We start from the raw sequence: 14,031 nt of genomic DNA on the forward strand, positions 1-14,031 counted from the left end.
TCTATTTCCCCATGACCCAAGAAGCATCCTCTCTGTCCATTCTGCCAACCAGAAGCCCTGCGACCCAGCCCAGTGGGTCCCCGAGTCGGCCCCAGAGACCAGAGTATGACGGGATTGTGAGAATAGGCAGCCGGACAGCTGGGGCTGCACCTCTGTCTGGGGTGTTCTTGGGGGAGCAGGGCAGGGAGGATGACCGCATGTTGCAGATATATCTCTAAATGCAATCGAGAGCAACCGGTATTTCAATGAGGTGATATAAGATGGAGACGAAGGTGACAAGGATATTAGCTCATCTCTGGTTCAGTGGCAAGCTGGTGTGAAAACTTAGAACTTTTTGTGGGGATTCATTTCTGGAACCCTCATGCCAGAACAGTTATGTGTTTTCTTGAATGAATGAATGAATGAATGAATGAATGAATGAATGACACACCAATCAATGAATGAGCAACGATATTGAGAAAGGAAAGAAATCTGTTACAGATCAATACACAAGACCCTGGGAGATCTCCTTTGTCTCCCTGTGTCCTCTGACCGTGGGGAGAGCAGCCAACAGCTGGAGCAGAGTCCCAAGCTAAGGGGACCTAGGACGACACACACCTGAGGGAGCATGTCACCATCGCCCCCAATTCTACTTCAACCTTGGGCAGTTTGAGTACTTTTGGAACTGCCAGTGATCCCTCTCTTCTCAGAATCCCTACTTCCTGTGTTAGACGTTGTCCTCATTTGGACAATTGATCACTCATTCACAATCCCTTTAGAGCACTATTCGAACTGTGTGCTTCTTCCTGCCTTCCTTCTCTAGCAAGAAGATCCTTGAAGGTTGAGACTGTGTCATATGCTGCTTTTTTGTGTCTACTTCACTGCGTGTTCTAGAGCTGAGTGCACATGCAAGAATGAATCAATCAGTGAAATTAATGAACACACGCCAAGGCTTAAAGAGAAGGACATTAACTGCTTGGCTTGACAACAAAAAGCAACATGACTCCTTCTGTTTCAGCCCCCAGCCCAGAGATGCAGTCACCCTCCTCTCGTGTCAGGAGCCCACGGTGATGTGCAGGCAGCTGCAGCCCCAGCCAAAACCCTGCAGCTGGCGCATGCCCTCGCTGCCCTCCCATCACAGTTCTTGTGAGTTATACAGTGGGCTGCACTGGGTCTTCCTTCTGAGGGGAGTGTCTCACAGCCATCCACACATCCCAGCATATCCGCCCAAGACCCACGCTGGTGAACCAGGGCTAAAAGCCCACTCCAATGCTATCACAGGCAGCGCAGCCAATGTCAAACAAGGTCAGCCTTGGGAAACTGCCCCAGGTTGAGAGAGTGAAACCCAGACTGGAGCGAGCTTCCCCTTGCAAGGCCTTGGCATGGAAGTAGGGGGCAGGCAGCTAACAAAGACCAGTGGAATCCGCCTTCCCCGCTGTGACTTTTTCCACCCCAGCCTCTGAGGATTCCTCAAGACAGTGGGAGAAATTGCAGCGTGGAGGGTGGGACTCTGTCTGCCCCGAGTCACAGAATTCACCTCGGCTTTTGGCAAGCCACGGTCAGTGTGCCAGATTTTCAAGATTTAACATTCAGAGTCTAGAAGATAGATTTGGAAAAGATCAACAAACACCGTCTCTCCAGAGGGGAAAGGACTCTCTCGGGCTCCAGGAGGCAATTCCAGGGTGGTCCGGGCGTTTGTTGGGAAAGGGGACCCTCAGTGACCGTGAGCCTAAGGACATCCAGGACTGTGTGGTTTAAGTAACCACCTCACTCCTGTTTCACAGGCGCGGTTGCTTCAACCCCACTGGGGAAACGACAATGCAGGGAAGGGGCCAAGGACCACTAGATGGCAGCAGAGGGTAGGAAAAGTGAGTTCCCTGAGGCTGGGGTGCGGGGGTGGGGGTGAGGTTTGTAGCCCCTCCGTTTTGCTTTACATCTTTAATGAGATATGTGAAGAAAATGAGTCCCTTACATGCCAGACACAGATGCCAGAGCATATGGAGCGATGCCGCACAGCACTATTTCTCTGGTTATTAAACAGGAGGCACCTAACTAGTCATTCACTCCATCCTCGTGCAGAGTTGTCCTTTGTGTCTTGGATGTCGCTGTTGACAAGGTAATAACAGGAGAAAGCAGTCGAGAAGACGGGGCCCTCTTACACCAGGCTGTGGGGGTGCCAGTGGGGTCATCAGGGAAGGCGAGAAGCCCAGCCTACAAGGGCCAACTTGCCAAGAGACATTGTGTGGCCTCCACTGCCAGGCTCAGTCTGGGCCTGGCTTGGTGGCTCTCTAGTCTCCCTGGCAGTCCCTGAAGGCTCATTTATTCAGAACCCAATCACCACCAGACAGCTCTGGAGTCTGACCTTTCACCACAAACCCCAAATGGGAATGGGAGCTCTGGACATTTTAAAGAGCAAGGCCTGCTTGCTATTCTGGCAGAACTGAAGACCTACAGTGTAGTGAACATGCACCCAAAGGCACATAGAGAGGGAACAATTTTTCCACGCTGCCCCAAGCATAGTCCTGCTGACTATGAAATATTTTCATCTGGAGAACGGTTTCTCCTAACAGACTGTGACCAGGGCAGAGAACAAGCAGGTATCACTCCACTTTATTTCCGTATCCCACCCACTTTCACACTCCCCATACTATGCCCTACCCCAGCCACTCAGCCCGACCATTCCTTAGATAATTCTCCCACCCTCCCAACCCCAGATTGTATACAGCAATTTTTCATACAGAGAAACCGAGGCACAAAGCTGAGATACAGGTCCAGGTCTCTGGGTCCCCATCCCTTCCTGATAGGTTTGAACCTCTGACACAGTCTACAGTGGAAAATCATAGCAAGATCCACCTGCTGCTATTTTCTTCCCTGTTTTGGCAAATAAGGCTCTAAGCTAGAAAATCCTTGTTTGTCTGTGTGACCTTAGTTAAGTCACTTAAATGTGCCTCATTTTCTCATCTGGCATTTGAGGAGCTAGAATTGGATGATGACTAAGGCCCCTTCCAGCTCTATGATCCTGCGGCTTCAATTTCACAAGCCTCTGCCAGCCCTCAAAGAGCGTCACACACAATGCTTTTTTCCAACAATAACCACACTCAAGAGGAGCGAGCAGAATTTCCTCCTCCAGTTGAGGAGAAATGTGGTGGTGGTTGGAATCTTGTTGATATTCTTTTTCCTTGGAGCAAAATAAACATGGAAGTTTCCTGATGCTATTGACACTAACAGCCGGACCTGGAGGTGGCCACACTCGTGGAGGAGACCAAGCAGAGCTGTCTCGGTGTGGGGTAGAGAGGCATAGGCAAGACTGGAGGATGTTTTAACAACTGTTTCTCAAAAAAAAAAAAAAAAAAAAAAAAAAAGACCCATTTGGTTCTGCACAGGGGTCTGGGGGCAAATCCAGGTCTCCCAGGAGGAATGTACTCTCACCCATAATGGGGGATTGGTTCAGCTCAGCTGCTCTGACAAAGGGCTGAATACAGTGCTCCCCGGTGAAGGCAGCTCCCCACAGCTCCATGTGAAAATGACTCACAGCAGTTATGAATATCCAGCCTCCTTTGATGTATTCCCAGACATGAGGAACAGCCACAGCGGGGAGGACGTGGACTCTGGATGCTAGCACTGCGGGCTGGTGCACAGAGGGCCTGGACACATCTGGCAGCATCCAGCAGTTCCAGCAGAAATCTGAGCTGCCTAATTACCCCTGGACTTCCCAGGACCATGAAGCTCCCTTTCATCCACCCTCTCCCTCTTTCTCCCTCTTTCTCTCTGTCTCCAGCTACAGAGGAATCGGATCCTCCAAGAATTACAACCTGTTTGTATCCCTTCACCCTTCCCGAGGGGATAACAATTCACTTCCCTGAATAAAACCAGTTTTATTGGGATCCCTGGGTGGCGCAGCGGTTTGGCGCCTGCCTTTGGCCCAGGGCGCGATCCTGGAGACCCGGGATCGAATCCCGCGTCGGGGTCCCTGTGCATGGAGCCTGCTTCTCCCTATGCCTGTGTCTCTGCCTCTCTTTCTCTCTCTGTGTGTGTGTGTGTGTGTGTGTGTGTGTGTGACTATCATAAATAAATAAATAAATAAATAACCAGTTTTATTGAGCACAAAAATGAATGCACCCACTCTACTCGGCATCTGCACCAATTGCTTTAAAGCCATAGACCTGGCCATAGACCTGGCCCTGTCAGCCAAGCAGAAGGATTTTCCTCTGTAATGGCCATTTCTAGACATTCAGCCTTTCTAGTGGCCGCATGACACCTTGTTCTCCTAATAGGCTCTCAATGATGATTGAATACAAAGCCTCCAAGTCTCTCTTGTGTCGGCAGCTCCGGAGACTGGGTCAGTCACAACCGTCCAAGGCAGAAGACCCAGCCATGCCGACTGAGCAGTGAGTGCCCAGAGCTCAAAGTGAAAGGGGAGTGTCAGTTACTGCCACCTGAGGCCGTTCAGCTGAAACCTTATCTATGTGCAGAGGGTCCTCCCATTCTGGACAGGGTTCAGGAGTATATTGATCCCTGGAAATTGGGGCAACGTCTTTCCAGTTATAGAAAGAAGTGGTCAAGGGTGTCTAGGGAGGGAATCTGCTCAGCCCCATGCCTGCACTGTTGTTCTCTGAAATGGGGCTGATTTTATTTGGTCAAATTGAGCTTTGCTCTCACACACCCACAGATATCTGCACGTGTACACTTAAAAGTAATAAAACACCTCCTCTAACTGAGCACTGACCATATGCCCGGCACAATGTCCAGGGCTTCACATGTACCAACCAACTCCTCTAAGCCTCGCAGATGCTGGAGGATGGGGGTATCATTATCCCCGCTTTAGAGAGAAGGTGCCCCAGGCTCAGAAAGTCTAGGACATTTGCCTAAACTGAAAAACAGGGGGCTCCTGAGTGACTCAGTGCATTAAGCAACCAAGTCTTTATCTCAGCGCAGGTCTCCATCTCAGGGTCATGAGTTCAAACCCCATGTTGGGCTCCACACTAGGCAAGGAGCCTACAAAAAAAACAAAACAAAAAAAAAAAAAAACGAGGAAAGGAGAGGGAAGAAAGAAAAAAGAAAAGAAAAGCTGAAGTTAAAAGAGCTTGGATTCAGGATTGTTGGATTTTAAAGCATCGTCTCTTAACCACCAGGCTATGGAGCAATACGTTTATCATCAAGTGCTTACTGTATCCAAGGCACTGGAGTTCTGAGACAGCAAGGAGGGGCACAGTTTTTGACTTCAGAAAGCTTTAGTTTAACCAGTCACCAGTGCACACAGAGGTAGGTTCTTATAGATCAAGGAGTCTATGCTCCATCCTTCCCCATCACACAGCTATCACACCTCCTACCCTCGATTCACAGTGTGAACAGCATGTGTAGCATAAGGACTGGGGTCTTCTCCCTTAGAGCTTCTGGTGCTTGAATTCTACAGGCAACAGCAAGAGCAATTGGACCACTGAGGCATTAGGCTGCAGTTACAAAGCTCCTGGACTAGCCACTGTTTGTTTTATACTGTTTTTTAATTTGATCAGGAAGTTCTTCTAACCCATTATTCTATATTTGCAGAGGAGCAGGGCAGAAGAGCAATAGGGTAGGGACAGGGAAGATTTCAAGCTTGGAGGTTCAGGAAGTCAAGCTATAGATCAACCAGAAGAAATAAAGCAGGATGGGGTGAAACTCCATTACTTCCATGACCTCCGGAGGGAAGTGATGATATATGTGAAGGACACTGGGATGAAACAGAAAGAAGGAAGTGATTGTTGCACTAATTTAGATTTTGCCAAGAGCAGATTGGCCGCCAAGGCTACTTCAGCCTTGACTCATACATAGATCCATGACCTGGGAGACAGCACAGTGTCCTGCTGTGCTGGATATCTTCCAGGGGCATTGACCCAATAAGGGGGTTGAGGGGAAGAGTACTTGATGCTAAGAAAGAGATACCTCCCTCCAAAGTGGAGTTCTGAATACCCACACATAAGGCATGTAAGACATGGGGAGGCTGCCCAAGACCACTCGAGTCCCAGGAGAAATGCAGAGAGCAGATTGAAGGTAGATCTACAGACGAGACCCCTTCAGAAACTTTTTAAAAGTTCATTACACACAAATTTGCATGTGATTTCATTTCAGGAGACACGTGCTTATTCCTGCATTGCCCACCAACCTGAAGATATTTCTTCTAGATCAAAGTCTTCCTAGAACTTTGACAAGGGTGGACTGACAGGACAAGGCGGTTCAGCTTTAGGACCCCCCCACCATCACCACCATTCCCACCACCACACTAATGAAATCCCTAGGCAGCTGCATGATCTTATCAACCAGTAATTATTTCTTCTGACAAAACCCAAATTGGGAAACCGACAGGATGTTTGTTTCTGGTTCTCTCTATGCATACTACTCCAGGTACCCGGTCACTGATGAATCTTAATCCTCACTTTAGTTTCTCGACTATGGCTTCTGGTTTCTGCTTGGCCAGCCTCACCAGAGGGGAGCTGGTCCTGAGATCCCCTCACTATCCCGCCGACAGCCACCTCACTCTAGGATTTCGGCACTCCCAAGATGACCACATATGACCACTGGGGGGCAGTGCTGCACCAGCCAAAGCGCCTCAGGAGCCTGCTCCATCCTTGGCCCCACCAGCCCCCAGCACAGCGGGATGCAGACTCTGGTTGGAAGCCAAACCCGAGGACCACTGGAGCTTTGTGAGAGTAGCAGCACAGCCAGGCCTATTACAACAGCTCCTCGCACCTGGCATCATAGGAATAAAAGGTAGTTCACTGGAAAGCAGATTTGCTCCATAGGTGACGCAATCCCCCGGGAAAGAGAATGAAAGGAAAACTTGCCTCATCATGTCATTAACTAGGAACAATCTGTGTCTCTGACCAGCGGTTGCAGAATCCTACCTTTCTCTACTCACTCAGTTGTAAGCTCCTGGCAGTACACACGGTGCTTGGCAATAAATGTTCATTGATGGAGTGCAAACATGCATACATATATACATATGCATAATTGAAATGGGCCATTTTCAGATTTGCTGCTGTTTTCCAGTACCTACAACATCTAAAGTTTAAGCCATCAATTAGCTACTGAGCATTCTTAGTCCTGGAGACAGCTAAGGATAGCCAGGCTATTCATTATAGCAGCAGTTGTCATTGTACAGATGTTATTTCAAACGTTACCTCAAGAATTTCAATCTCTTGCTTTTAGGAAGTCCTTCATTATGTCACCCATGTGTCCTCAGACTTCACCAGCCTGTGGATTAAAAAAAAAATACGGACGTTGTTTCCTTAATATCACAACTCCTGGGAACTGTAGCCTCTAATGGGAGACTATGGAATAGCCATTCTCTCCCCAGGGGATTTGTGGTAATTGCATCCCACACTGGGGCCCCATAGGGCTAAACAATTGCCCTCAGCCAGAGCTCTTCCTCAGGCCATCTTGGTTCATCTCTTGAGGCTCATCTCCAGGCTGCTTTCCCCCCCTCAGTCTGCCCCCAACCGATCCCATGTCAGTGTGGACACAGCCTACTCCCATGATCATTTACAGCACAGCTATAGGCTTGAGGAGAGAAGGAAGTGCATATTTGAGCTCCCAAAAGCCAGCGTGAAATGGGTCTGTGCCCCCAGTAAAAATCTGCAGATATCCCTACATCTCCAAATTCAGAATCCAAGACTAGCTTCTTACCTGCCCTGAGTTGAGGGACAGTGGCAAAAGTCATTTCCTGCCAGGAAGCTCTCCCCATGCCCTCCACAATCTCAGGAGGAGTCTGGCCTTCTTGGCCCAGAAAAGCAAACACTGTGTTACTAGATCTTAGAATACCACATATGAGAAAACAATGGCCCTGATTAAATTCATATGGGGGGAGGAGGGGATCTGCGCTTAATTCTAATTAGAAAGATACCTATTAATTTTTAATCGAACACTTATTTTTTTCTTTTTAGAGGTGGAAGCAGAGGGAGAGGGAGAAACAGAATCTTAAGCAGACTCCACACCGAGCACAGAGCCCAACTCGGGGCTCGATCTCACGACCCTGAGATCATGACCTGAGCTGAAATCAAGAGTCAGACACTTAATTAACTGAGCCACCCAGGTGCCCCTTGAGCACTTACCATCTTAGTGTATAACATCTGCATTTAGTTCTATGATAACTTCATCATCTCCACAAGAATGAGTAGATATTTGTTTGAAATGTAAATAAACTCATTCTCAACCTCACCCTAGTTTTCTCCACAAAAGAAGGGTGCTCTAAACTTTACCTAGAGACTCCACTCTCCCAACAGAACCCCAAGAGCCTACAAGGAACAGTACTCCAGCAAAGGGGGAGCGGAGAAAAGGAAAGTCCTCTCTTTATAAGTTGTTCCTTTTGTGAAAATTTCTAACTGAAATTTCACTATACAGTTCATATCTAGGTCCTCAGAGGACATGGGTGGTCCTCATCTTTCGCATAAAAATGCTGTAAATCAAAGGATACCTTTCCTGAAAGCAAACAGAAATTGAAAAAAAAAAAACAATTCATTCAGACACAGCATTTTTCTAATACTGTCCATGGGAGTTGAGTTGATCATATGTTAACCATGTCCTGGCCTATGTACTTTCTCAAGACATCTTCACTGTGATTAAGGGACAGGTCTCCAGGGTAGTGTCTCAGTTCTGTACCTGGAAGAAACAATGTAAGGAAAAGAGGAGATCTACAGTCAATACATAAGAGTCGAAAGGTAAGGAATGGTCCCCAGGGTTAGCTCCTGCTTTCAAATTCAGACCTGTCTCAGGTCTCTGATTTCCAGGTCCAGATTTCTGGTGTGTGAATAATTTCTGCAGCCTTGATACTACATCTCATGTTCAGGTTTGACATCGATGGCAGGTCCGAGACCTCTGGCCTTGTGATTTTGAAAAATCCATAATCTTACTCAAATCCTCAACCTTCTGACACCTTGTCCTAGAGGATAAATGTCTGAGATTGTTTCCCTTGAAACCACAGGACTTTCTTACAATTCCAGGGCCACGCAGCCCTGGTCTGTAACTGGTTGATTCTCTTTTCTCATGCTGCTATGGCAGTGAGATCAGATATCAAGTTAATGTAAAATGTGAGGTAGACAATGAGAAGAGAGAAGGATCAGAAATAAGGACCCGGAAAGAGGAAACAGATTCAGGAGACACTTCAAAAGTAGATGAATGATATGTAGGAGTTGAAGAAGGAAGAGATGGCCTTTTCCCGATATCCTGGTTGTGTACTGGAATATTCTCTAGTTCCCATGTTCCATGGCCTTCCCATCAGAAATTAATTCTTACTTGTATTTTAGCACATTGAGGCTTAAGGTGTAAATCCTCTTAAAAAGTTAGAGCCTCTTTCCAGTAAAATGATTTTGGGTATGACATTCCCCCTGCCAGCAGGAAGAGCCTTCTTCCCAGCCTCCTTTGGTGAGCCTGCCTGCGGTTACCACAAGCACACATACATCTTCCCAACAGCTCCCAAACGTCCTTCACACTGCTATGGCCATCTCTCTGGAGGACTCCTGGCCACCCCATCACACCACCTGCCCTGCAGGCACATCCACCCCCATGCCACCAGCACCCCCCACCTCCATATGCCTGTGTGTGTCTATGTAGCCTCAGCTGTCTCCAACTCTCTTCTGTGTCACACTGAGTCTGGGCATTCTGGAGTGAGTGTCTCCTTATCTCTTTGTCCACTGTCCTATTATGCCTTTGAAGTTGTTCATGAGAATATCTTGCAGAAAGATGAGTAGTCTTGGAAAAGATGAGGTAAGTAAGATGGAAGCAGAAGAACAAGATGAGGTAAGTAAGATGGAAGCAGAGGTGGGAGTAAAAGCTTTGACAAAGGCGATAAAAAGAAAAAGAATTCTTGACCTCCATCAGCCCTGACTCTCTAAAGAAGATTGGCCCTAAAGAGAGCTTATTATTTATCCCAAATTTAAATTTCCTGGCTCTGCAGTCATTGTGTACACAATGAAAAGGAAGCCATCGCACAAAAGATGCAGTTATCCTCACAGTGGGAACAATCGCAGCCAAGCTGATTCTGTTCCAAGAATAGAACGATAACAGTGTTAAGTCAGGAACTCCAAGACTGGATCTTCCACAAACAGGAAAATGGTTATAAGGGAAGGTCAGTAGAAAGGAACCCTCTGACTCTTGGATGGGGTGCGGGTTGCCAGGGAAAATTGCAGTCTGTTCTCCCCCCACAGTGAGCTCACAACCAGCTGTGTTGACTGGGAGAAAGCCCCGCCTGAATTCAGGCAGACCCCAGAAGCCCTTTGGCCCACTCCGACCCCCCAGCTTCCTATACATTATTTGTTGGGCTGTACCTCCTTCTCTTGCCTGAACTTAAACATCACCATCAGACTTTTTAACTCCACAGTGGCAGAAATCTGGGCTGGTTTTTGCTTCCACTATGTCTTCAGCGCTCAGCAGAAAGCCCGTATGCAGTTGGCATTCAATAAATATCTGATAAACGGATGCTCAATTGATTAATCAGTTAACTAAAAATGAACAAATTACTCCCTCTCTGTCTGGTTTCTGAAGAGTGGGTACCAGAACCAGAAACTGCCAGGTGGGCCACGAAAGCCATAGGACACCCAGAAAAAAGACTGTTCCTACCTTTCCCCATCTCTCTGTGCATGTTAGATCCCTAAAACTCAGGAACAAGGACCCAAGAGATGATGGCCTCCCAAATGTCTTTCAACAAAAGACTATCTCCCTGGTTGTTTCCTTTAAGAATAAGCCTCCTGGGGCTGATAAGAGAATGGCACCATATGCTGGAAACACAGGCCCCAAGTGGCAGAGGAGCACCAGAGCCTCCTCTAAAAGGGCCTGTTGGATTGCTGCCTTTGAACAAATCTGAGTGTGTCTTTTGATAGCGCAAGCACCAACCACCCCCAAGGACCTCTTTCCTTTATTGCTACAGCAATGAAGCAGCCACATGGCCGTTGCAGATAAGGGGGCCCGAGTGCATTGTGCATGCAAAGTAGGCTTCGTGGTAAACAGCACAGAGCAGAAGAGAACTACAGACACACCATGTACAGGCTTCTCTGCCTTGTGCTGTCCTTCCTCTGTAAGGGGCTCCCAGGTAAGTTGGTGCAATTTTCCTCCACTTCTCATCCCTCACTTCTTATCCTTTTTTCTTTTCCAGTCAGCTCCTGCAGGACCGAAATCATACAACCTTCCAACCTAGCTGCCATGATTGGGACAGATGTGCAGTTCCAATGCCAATATAATATTCTTGATGGGGATTATGAATTTGTGTACTGGTAACTGCAAAGAGAGGACCGAAGGCTCACCTATATCAACCATCCATCTCAAGGCATCATGGAATCAGAGCATTACCAGTTGTCTGTGAACAGAGTCATCCTCCAGTACCTTAACCATTAAGTATGTGCAGCCAAGAGACAAAGCCATTTACTACTATGCTGTCGGGCACCATGATACGTACTATCACACTGAACAAAAACTGTAAGCTTCAAGCAACTTCAATCCCAAAAATTCAGATAGTCATCCAAACAAGACAGAAAATATTCAGTGTCATCTTGAACTTCCCCCATTCATTCCTCAATTCATTCATTCAAAACTAAGGGGTCCTTATAGTTTACAAGTGGATATACTAAGTGCCATGGGGATACAAAAATATAAAACAAGTACTTTTCAAATAATAATATGTACTCAGCCAACGGTGCTTCCTCACTTTAATCTTGCTAAACCCTGAGCAATGAAAATTAAATACTGTGGAATTGGGATCCCTGGGTGGCGCAGCGGTTTGGCGCCTGCCTTTGGCCCAGGGCGCGATCCTGGAGACCCGGGATCGAATCCCACGTCGGGCTCCCGGTGCATGGAGCCTGCTTCTCCCTCTGCCTATGTCTCTGCCTCTCTCTCTCTCTGTGTGTGACTATCATAAATTTAAAAATAAATAAATAAATACATACATACATACATACATACATACATACTGTGGAATTACTTGAATCTTTGACCTGACAAATAAAAGCATAGTCCCCAATACCCAGAGAGACAAATAAATTGGACTCACATACAAATTCAAAGCCATCAACCAACATCTTAATCACAGACCCTTGAAAACCTGTCACAATTTCTAAAAAACTGAAAAAATATATTAACTATACATATATATGTGCCTAGGAAATTAGAAAGATTAGATGATAGATAGATAGATAGATAGATAGATAGATAGATAGATAGACTGTAGGTATAGGTATAGTACCAACAACTGAGCTCAAATTCAGACTTGAAATCCAGACTTCTTACATTTTGAATCCCAGATCTTCCATTTACTGACTTATTAGCTATAGGATCTTGGACAAGTTACTATATGCCTTGCTTTCCTCATCTATGAAATAATGGTAATAGGTGCACCTGGCTGGCTCAGTTGGTGGAGCATACAACTCTTGATCTTGAGGTCGTGAGTTCGAGCCCATGTTGGGCACAGAGATTACTTAATAAAAAAGATTTTTAAATTAAAGTAATGATAATAATCATACTTACCATAGAGAATTGTTGCAAGAATTAAGTGAACCGTTACACTTAGAGCTATGCTTGGCACATAGGAAGTACTCGGTAAGCACCAGCTTGTTGTTGGCAGTGATATCATAATGACAATTCCTACAACATAGCCACATCCCTACCGCTGGGCTAGGTTAGGACTTGAGGTTGAGTTGATAAAAAATTAGGTCAATCTCTTGGGCAATTAAACATTCTTTTATATATTAGTATCCCATCTCGTAGGAATGAAATATCAATGAAAATTGAGAGAAATACAATGAAAAGGATCTTCAGGACCTTTTTCACTAGATGCTGATAAATTGTTAAAAGCCTCTTACATAGAAAAAAATAAAACCAGAGGAAAGTTATTTCTGCTTGACCCTCATAAAACAAGCAAACATAGACTTTATGAAATATTAAAATACAAAAGTAGCCCCCACTTACTAAATGGATAGTAGAATAATTTATAAATGTAGAGCACAAAGTAAAATTAAAAGTGTTTATGGGCATAATTATAAATAAGAAATTAGCCCCTTCAACATCACAAGCATACTCCATGACCTGAAAAATTTCTCACCTCCGAGAACTTGACAAGTTAAGTCAAAGCACACCTGACCTTATGATGTCCTAAAAAACTATCAAATGAAGATGGTCTCAAGATTCCCAAAAGTGTAGGCTCTACAAAGACCCATCCATATCAGTCTCTGCTTATTCAAGGAACCACCCAGGGAAACTCCTTGATGTGACCTGCTGAGCTGAGAACTGGGAGTAAATAGGACCATCTTCCTTATTTTCACTCCTGAAGATGCACATCTCCTGCTGCTTCAGATCCTGCATTTATTCATCAATGGAAACTCTAATCCCCTCCTGTCCTGCTGGCTTTCTCATTTTCAGCCAACATATGGGCTCATCAGCACTGGTGCTTCCCCAAGAGCAGCCTTTAAGGGCACAGAATCACACAAAACTGGATGGTTTTCTTGGGATGAAGAACTGGACAGTTTGGCTTTGGGGACCAGATTTCAAAGTCTTCACCCTGCCAGGATGGACACAAAGCCAGAGACTGTCTGGTGAGTGAGCAAGTCACTTTCCTCCCTGGCTCACTCTTCTCCAGGGCACTTCAGGATTATTGATGACACATCTCCAGAATCCTGAATGTTAAACTAGAGAATCTGGGTTTTCTAAAGGACACTTACAATTCTAGTACCCTGCTGTGTTCTCTGACAGGTCTCTGATTCTGCCATGTGAAGAGTCTTCCTGACAGAAATAATCTCTCCTCCTTTACAAAATCATGGGATCCCTGGGTGGCTCAGCGGTTTAGTGCCGCCTTCGGCCCAGGGCAGGATCCTGGAGACCCAGGATCAAGTCCCACGTCAGGCTCCTTGCGTGGAGCCTGCTTCTCTCTCTGTCTCTCTGTCTCTCTCTCTCTCTCTCTCATGAATAAATAAATAAAATCTTTAAAAAAAAAAAAAAAAACCCTGGTACAGGGGGCACCTGGGTGGCTCAGTGTTTGAGCATCAGCCATGGGCTCAGGTGGTGATCCTGGGGCCCTGGGATGGAGTCCCACATCAG

The 14,031-nt window shown here is 46.3% G+C and overlaps 2 protein-coding genes and 1 long non-coding RNA gene across 3 annotated transcripts in view; 2 read left to right on the forward strand and 1 right to left on the reverse strand.

Annotated features, from left to right (window-relative positions):
* Positions 1-14,031, forward strand: part of LOC112909605 (T cell receptor alpha chain MC.7.G5-like) — a 531,968-nt gene that overhangs the window by 346,654 nt on the left and 171,283 nt on the right. The window lies entirely within an intron of this gene.
* Positions 1-14,031, forward strand: part of LOC112909593 (T cell receptor alpha chain MC.7.G5-like) — a 122,512-nt gene that overhangs the window by 20,854 nt on the left and 87,627 nt on the right. The gene's annotated exons all lie outside the window — the stretch shown is intronic.
* Positions 1-14,031, reverse strand: part of LOC112909599 (uncharacterized) — a 77,164-nt gene that overhangs the window by 14,140 nt on the left and 48,993 nt on the right. Inside the window, exon 4 of the long non-coding RNA XR_012002088.1 lies at positions 7,137-7,209. This is a non-coding gene — a long non-coding RNA (uncharacterized lncRNA). The remainder of the gene's footprint in view (positions 1-7,136; positions 7,210-14,031) is intronic.

This window comes from Vulpes vulpes, chromosome 6 (genome assembly GCF_048418805.1).
Source record: "Vulpes vulpes isolate BD-2025 chromosome 6, VulVul3, whole genome shotgun sequence".
NCBI lineage: Eukaryota > Metazoa > Chordata > Mammalia > Carnivora > Canidae > Vulpes > Vulpes vulpes.